An 8671-nucleotide genomic window follows, 5' to 3' on the forward strand; every position below is an offset into this window, starting at 1 on the left:
CATAAAAACTTCCAATTACTTCTCAACCATGTCAGTAAAAATAGACATCATACATCGTTGAAATATAGCAGGTGCATTACATAAACCAAATGGCATGAGTCTAAATGCAAATGTACCGTACGGGCAGGTGAACATTGTCTTGTGTTAATCTTTCAGTGCTATTGTAATCTGATTATACCCCGAGTATCCATCGAGAAAATAGTAATAGTCTCGCCCCGCGAGTCTATCCAGCATCTGGTCCAAAAATGACAAAGGAAAGTGATCTTTCCTAGTCGCCTTGTTCAGCTTCCAGTAATTGATGCAAATCCTCCATCCCGTAACTGTTCTAGTTGGTATCAACTCGTATTCTCATTCTCTATGACTATGATACCTCCCTTCTTTGGCATGCACTGGACCGGACTTACTCGCAAACTGTCTGAGATGGGATAAATGATACCTGCATCTAACCACTTGATAATCTCCTTTTTCACTACGTCTTAAATGATGGGGTTCAGCCGTCATTGTCCATCAATCGTCCCTTTTTCGCGATCTTCCAGGATAATCTTGTGCATGCATACAGATGGACTAATACCGCAGATATCGGCTATGGTCCATCTGATAGCCTTCTTGAATTGTTTCAACACCAAGATGAGTTTCTCTTCTTACTTAGTAGTTAACTCTGCTGAAACAATCACAGGAAGAGTAGAAGAGTTACCTAAATAAACATATTTCAAATGTGAGGGAAGTACATTCAGTTCTAATTTAGGTGGCTCCTCAATTGATGCTTTTGGTTGGGCATAATCCCTTTTCTCTAACTCTAAAGATTCAAAGTGGGATTGTGGATTAAGTCCCTTTTGATTAGCTTCTAACAAAGCTAAGTATTCATCCTCCTCTTCATCATTTGGAGGATCTGATGTCAAAATTTGTTCCAACAGATCCTCAACATAGTTGAGCTCCTTTTCTACTATTAAATCCTTCAAATCGGATATTACAGAACAATCATCAATTGTGTCAGGAAATTGCATAGACTTAAAAACGTTAAATGTTACCTAATCATCCTAAACACGTATAGTAAGCTCGCCCTTTTGCACATCAATAAGGGTCCTTCCGGTTGCTAAGAACAGTCTTTTTAGGATAATCGGTACTTCTTTGTCTACTTCAAAGTCTAGGATAACAAAATCAGCAGGGAAAATAAATTTATCTAGTCATACCAATACATCCTCGATTTTTCCTTCTGGATGTGCTAAAGATCGATCTGGTAGTTGAAGTGTAACCGTAGTAGGTCTAACTTCACGTATCCCCAACTTTCTAAATATTGACATAGGCATCAAGTTTATACTTGCACCCAAGCCACATAGTGCCTTACCACAATACATTGCTCTAATGTTGCAAGGTATGGTAAAACATCCAGGATCTTTCAATTTTGGAGGTAGTTTGTCTTGAAGATATGTGTTGCATTCCTTCGTCAGAGCTACCATCTCAAATTCTCCAAGTCTTCATTTTTTGTACAGGATATCCTTCATGAATTTGACGTAGTTTGGCATTTGCTCAAGTGCTTCAACCAACGGGATGTTGATGTGAAGTTGCTTGAGTACGTCTAGGAATTTCTTGAATTGAATTTCCTGCTTCTGCTTTTGAAGTCTTTAAGGGTAGGGTGGTGGAGGTTTCTTTACTAGAACTGGTTAATTCGTTTTTTGCGGCAATTCTGCATCTAACGGAGTTGTTAGTTGATCAGAATTAACTGGTTCTGGAATTACCTCATCGAGTTTTGCAGATTCTGGTTCTTGTGAAACTGGAATTTCAACACTCGATTGAACTTCTTCTGAGTCTTGAGCATCAGCTGGCTCTTTTTCAGCTTCGATAGTGTTGGGCTCTACTGTCTTTTCGCTCCTCAATGTTAACGCTTTGCAATGTTCTTTCCCTAGATTTTTTGGATTATTCACTAGGTAAAGCACCTTGTGGTCGGTTCCTAAGTTCAGTTGCAAGCTGGCCCATTTGGTTTTCCAGATTCTTCAATGTAGCTGCTTGGCTTTGAATTAAGGCATCATTCTTCTCCATGTATGCCTTCAGCAGATTCTCTAAGCTATTGGATGGTTCAGCTTGAACTAGGTTCTAAACTTGTTGGGAAAAACTAGGCGGCTGAGTCGGTCTAGATTGGGCGTAGTTGTTACTGGTTCCAACCCCTTGGTTACTCCAGGAAAATTCGGGTGGTTTCGCCACGATGGGTTATAGAAGTTGGATTGCAGTCCTTGCCTTCCTTGATTTTGGTTTTGGTTATCCATGTAATATACGGATTCAGGGTTCGATGGACATTCTTTGAACAAATGTCCTTCCCTACAATAAACACAGGCTATACTCTCAAATTGGTGAGGTGGTTGGGCTGTAAAACTGTTAGACCCATTAGTGGTAAGATTCTTAAGCATTGAGGATATTGAAGATACCTGAATGTAAGTGAAGTGAGAGCGCCCACTTCATGCATTCCAGTGATCTTTTCCTGACGTGGCTTGATTGGTTGGCCATTGATAATTGTTACTGCTGATCCTTTCGATGATTTCATAAGCCTCATTATAAGACTTAGAAAGGAGAGCACCATTAGCAGAAGTGTCCACTACTATCCTCGTGTGAGCATTGAGACCATTATAAACTGTCTCAAGTTGGATGCAATGTGGGATTCTGTGATGAGGGAATTTCCATAATAGTTCTTTGTATCGTTCCCATGCCTCATACAAGGACTCATCATCCATTTGTTGGAAGGCAGTGATCTCGTTCCTCAACTTAGCATTCTTGCTTGGCGGGTAATACTTCATTAGAAATCTTTCGGCTAACTCTTTCCATGTAGAAATTGAGTTTGGTGGCAATGAATTCAACCAGGCTCTGGCTCTATCCCTTAGTGAGTACGGGAACAACTTCAATCGTAATGCATCTTCGAGTACTCCAACAAATTTGAATGAGTCGCTCACCTCCATAAATAGTCTTAGGTGAAGATGAGGATCTTCAGTAGGCATTCCACTGAATTGGCCCACAGTCTGAAGTATCTGGAACATGACTGGCTTCAGCTCGAATTGTTGTGCCTCAATTTCTAGTTTCCTAATGCCCAGATTAAGATCATTAAATACTGGCACATCATATTGTCTTAAGGCTCTATCCCTATCATCAGCAATAAGGATAGGATTTTGAGTAGGGTTTGCTCCATTTCCTTAGATCAAATTTTCAAAGTTCATTTCTTCGGTCCTTCTCTGGTTCACTTGTCTTCTTCATTATTGAAAGGTTCGTTCTATCTCAGGGTCTATGAAGAGTAAGTCAATAATCTGGTCAATATTCATAAATGATAAACCATAAATTATACATATTTTTACCCCATGTTTAATGCATTTTATGGATGGTTTCTCATTAGAATTGGTGAATTCGATGCTCCTAATGCTTTAATTTCATGTTTTATACTTAGAAGAGCATAGGAGAGAGAAAAGAATGAGAAACGGGCCAAAAATAGAGAAAATGGGCCAAAATACGAAATCAACACGGCCTAGACCTCCTCACACGGGCAGATCACACGACTGTGTCAATTTGGCAGGCTCGAACACGGTCTGAAGTAATCGAACACGGGCGTGTGCCACGGGCGTGTCCCTGCCGAGCCCAAGTTGAGTCCAATTCGAAAAAGGCCAATTTTGAGGGTTTTTAGGCATTCCAAAGCCTATAAATACACCCTAAAGGAGGAGGAAAAAGGGAGACGGAGAATAGACTCTAAGGAAGCTGATTGATCCATCTCAGAAGTCAGATTCATCATCAAGACTGAAGATCTCTCCTCAATTTCCCTTCAGGAGTTTTGGGTTTTCTTTATGTTTTGTACTCTTTATTCTTCTGATATGTTTTCTTATTTAGTTATGAACTAAAATTGCTAAATACCTAAGGGGAATGAAACCTAAGACGAATGTTGTTATTATTTTCTGAATCGTATGATAAATATTTAACTTGTTCTTAATTATGTGTTCTTAATTCTTGTTTTGATATCCCAGGATACTGATTCAAGACATGCTCTTATTCAGAGGAGGAATAGACCCTGTCTATGAGTACATTTGTCATAATTAAGCGGAGTTGATTGCGCGCCTAGACATAGGGTGACAAGATTTTGCCGGATTAGGGTGAAACCTAATAAGGGGATTCATAGATCGAGTTAATGCAACCCTAGCGTGTTAATTAGAGAAAAGTCTCGGTTATTCAATCTAGGGATTATACGTTATTAGACTTGAATAGGGATAATAACATAACTTAGGGATCTCTACGGAACAAGTTGAATGAATAAATCATTCGATTCGGAGCCAAAATAATAAGTCTAGGTGGATTTTTCCTTAGGTATTGTCTTAAGTCAATCGATTTTTCCCAAAAGCAATTCCCCAATTCTTTTCTCTGTGCATTCTTAGTTTAGATAATTAGTTAATTAAAACAAAACCTCTTTATTCTTAGGCTAGATAATAAAAAGACAGTCATTACTAGTACTTTTAGTTCCTTTGGGTTCGACAATCCGGTCTTGCTAAAACTATACTACTATTCGATAGGTACACTTGCCTACATCGCGATAATAGTTAGTTCAAGAACGAGTAATTATAACTATTTAAAACCTATGACGAAATCTCGCGATCAATAAGCACCTGAAATTATCAGAGAAAAATTAATTAAGTTAAAAATTAAATAGAAAAATAAACCAAAATGTAGAACTGACAAATTCACAAATAATGGCTTTTTAAAACAATCCCGGCAACAGTGCCAAAAACTTGGAACGACGGAAAAAATGTGCAAGTGTACACAATCGCAACAAGTAATAAAGTGACAAGTAATGTCGAGTTATCGTACCAACAGGAACTGTAAAAATAATTATTTATGAAATTAATTGTAAAACACTTTGGTGAGATAAAAATAATTTGGTTTTAAAAGATAGTCAAAAACTATTTAAAAACTAAGTAAATAATTAAAATAAAACAAAGGAGTTCTAATGCACGATTTCAAATAAGATTTAATCAAGGTAGCATACTTGTGTTGGATTAATTATATTCCTTTAACTTAGAATAATTAAACTCATGTTTACATTGTTACGAATAAATTCATGGCAACTCAGTAATTGGCTAACTTCTGAACATACTCACATACAAAAATCCATTCATCTGTTGACATATCCCTATGTCAATTCAATCGACTAAACATATTCTAATAAGCAAACATGTTATTGCACATACTGACTCTTTAAATTGAGCTAATCTCTTGCATATCCCTATGTCAATTCAAACGATTAATTAAATATAATAAGCATATAAAAGACTATGTAAGGTAACAAGGCATCCCTAACTTGAAATAGTTTAATCACAATAATCTTGCAAGTTATGCAAGGCAATAATATCACCAGATACATTGCTAATTTAACCTTCAGCTACCTTAAAAGAATAAAAATGCACTGATTAAGTAAGCATAGGCTATAACCTTTCCTTCTTGCATCAAAACACATACCAGACTGTTTAAAGACGAGTCACTATAAATCACAAACTCTTTCCCCGATTCAGGTTGAAAAAAAAACTGGTGCTTCAGTTAACAGTACTTTCAACTATTAGAAACTCTACTGATATTTTTTCGATCATTCAAACTTCACATATGTTTGTAGCAGTCGTGTCATCGGTGTCACAATCATCGAGAATCCTTTCACGAATCTTAGGTAATAACCCGCTAAGCCCAGAAAACTCCAGACTTCAGATATGTTTCTCAGAGATTTCCAATCAACAATAGTAGAAATCTTACTTGGGTCAACTCTAATACCTTCGGCTGAAACAATATGCCCCAGAAATCCAACCTTTCTAAGCCAAAACTCACATTTGCTGAACTTTGCAAATAACTGCTTATCACGTAGAGTTTGTAACACAAATCGCAAGGGTTTGATATGTTCAGATTCATCTCACGAATATATCAGAATGTCATTAATAAATACAACAAAAAAATCTATCTAAATACGGTCTGAATATTCAGTTCATTAAGTCCATGAAAACTGCAAGAGCATTAGTTAATTTGAAAGGCATAACCAGGAATTCATAATGTCTATACCTTGTTTTGAACGTAGTTTTCGGCACATTTGACTCTTTAACTCGAAACTGATAATAACCCGATCTCAAATCAATCTTTAAAAATCCTGTAGCCTATTTCAACTGATTAAATAAATCATCAATCTACAGTTGAGGGTATTTGTTCTTTACAGTCACTTTATTCAGTTGTCTATAGTTGATACATATTCTCATCATGCCATCTTTCTTTTTCACAAACAGGGGCGAAGCCAGGGGCTGACACGGGCCTCGACCCCCTAAAATGTAAAATTGCATTTTAGGCCCTTAAAATTTTTTAAATATTTTAAATTAGTAAAGGTAAAATTACACTTTGACTGTAACACCCCGTACCCGAGACCGTCGCCGGAGTCGGACACGAGGGTTAACAGGCTTAATCCACTTACTTGCACAGTTCATTTTAAAAATTTCCAGACAGCCGCTAACTGTGTCACTGTCACCTTAAAAATCATATCTTGAGTTCCACAACTCGAAAATCAGTTTTGTGATTTTTCCCTAAAACTAGACTCATATATTCATCTACAAATTTTTTTCTAGAATTTTTGGTCAGGCAAATTAGTACAGTTTATTAGTTAAATTCTCCCCTGTTACAGGGTGCGACTACACTGACCTTCCTGCATTACAATTTGGATATCTCCCTGTACAGGGCTTCAATACTGATGCCGTTTGTTTCTACGGAAACTAGACTCGAAAAGGAATCTGTACACATATGGAATGACTTCTAATTATCTCTGGTCAATTTATAATGAATTTCCAAAGTCGGAACAGGGACTCCAGAAACCGTTCTGGTCCTATCTCACGAAAACTTAAATATCTCTTAAAATACTGTTCATATGATCATTTTGTTACCCTCCTATGAAAATAGACTCGTCAAGGTTCGTTTATATAATTTATTCACTATTTAATTCCATTCCTACTATTTTTAGTGATTTTTCACATCCATGTCACTGCAGCTGTCAGCATCTGTCTTTAAGGTAGGCTTTACCTATTTCATAGTTTCCATGATTCAACTAGCCCTTTTACATATGTAGCACAAAATATGATCATGATTAACCATCCCAATGGCTAATCGTTTCCAACATTTCCATACCTCTTAATGATCAACATACAAATGATTATAATACCATGCCCAAAGTGTATATAAGCCATTTTCGCATGGCTATCCAAATTTATACAAAACCAAAGGGGTATGTGACCAATAACAAGAAGGGTAGTCCTATACATGCCATTTCAAAGTTCAACCAAAATAGTATACCAAGAAGGAGCTTTGATAGTGTGGGCGACTTCGACTTCAAAATCCCGAGTCCGATAGCTGAAGAACCAAAATCTATAAAACAGAAAATCAAAGAAAACGGAGTAAGCATTTAATGCTTAGTAAGTTTGAGCCATGAATTTAAACACAACCAAAGTATAGCATTCATGTAGCTAAACAGATAATTTCATATGCACAAATTCTCAATATCATACTTACTTCACATTACCAACCCTTATATTCATACACAAAGATCAACTTAGCTAAAGGCCGGTAGCTCATTTATCAACCTGAGCGAATACTTATTTGTAAGGGCTCAACTAATTCAAAGCACATACTGAAACATACCTCATTGTTGGGATTTCACAAGCGTATTAACTGAAATTTTTACAGCAAGTTCATTCATTCCCGAATCACGTACCTTCGGAGTTTAACCGGATATAGCTACTCGTTCAAATGCCTTCGAGACGTAGCCCGGTTATAGTAACTCGCACAGATGCCTTCGGGACTTAAACCCGGATTTAGTAACTCGCACAAATGCCTTCGGATCTTAGTCCGGATTTAGTAACTGGCACGAATGCCTTCGGATCTTAGTCCGGATATAGTCACTTAGCACAAAGCCTTCGGGACTTAGCCCGGACATCATTTGAATAACCATGCACATTTATCAATAAATCATGACACATTCGTATTTCATTTTCATTAGCAAAACTCAAACACAAGGCACTTTTCACACTTGCAATTTCGGCTCAATAGCCACACACAAGAGCATGATTTTGATTTGCTTAAAACATGATCTAATCAAATCATAATTTAAGCTCTATTACTCAAGAACTTACCTCAGATGTTGTCGAACGATTTCGATGGCTATTCAACCACTTTTTCCTTCCCTTTATCGAATTTAGATCCCCTTTGCTCTTGAGCTTAATTAAACAAATAAATTGATTTAATCATTTGAGCATCGAAAAGAGGAACACAAGGCACTTAGCCCATATTTATACATTAGACATTAAAGTCACATACATGTGAAATCATGCATCAACTCAACATATTAACCCACACTCCCTTTTAGCCGATTGTCCTAACCAAGATAAAGGCATCAATATGCTTGCCTCTAACCGAATGCATGCAACACTAATCTTCTCATGTGGCCGAGTATGCATGTATATGTTGAGGCCAATTATATGCTTAATACTTCCTACAAGTATGGTTACTTGTATTGATTATATCTCGTTTCGTTTCAAATTCAAAACTCGGCTAATACGCATTTATACACTAGTAATCCAATACTAACATTTTGCATTTCATCTTACTACCATTTCACATCTACTTTCTACCATGGCCG

At 37.0% G+C, this 8671-nt stretch overlaps 1 non-coding gene across 1 annotated transcript; it reads left to right on the top strand.

The window, feature by feature from the left end:
• The first annotated feature begins 2649 nt into the window (after window positions 1–2649).
• LOC128294795 (small nucleolar RNA R71) lies at window positions 2650–2756 on the top strand. The gene has a single exon (XR_008285102.1). It is a non-coding gene; the product is annotated as a small nucleolar RNA R71 (small nucleolar RNA).
• Window positions 2757–8671: the final 5915 nt, after the last annotated feature.

Source organism: Gossypium arboreum, chromosome 6 (genome assembly GCF_025698485.1).
Source record: "Gossypium arboreum isolate Shixiya-1 chromosome 6, ASM2569848v2, whole genome shotgun sequence".
NCBI classification, from domain to species: Eukaryota; Viridiplantae; Streptophyta; class Magnoliopsida; order Malvales; family Malvaceae; genus Gossypium; species Gossypium arboreum.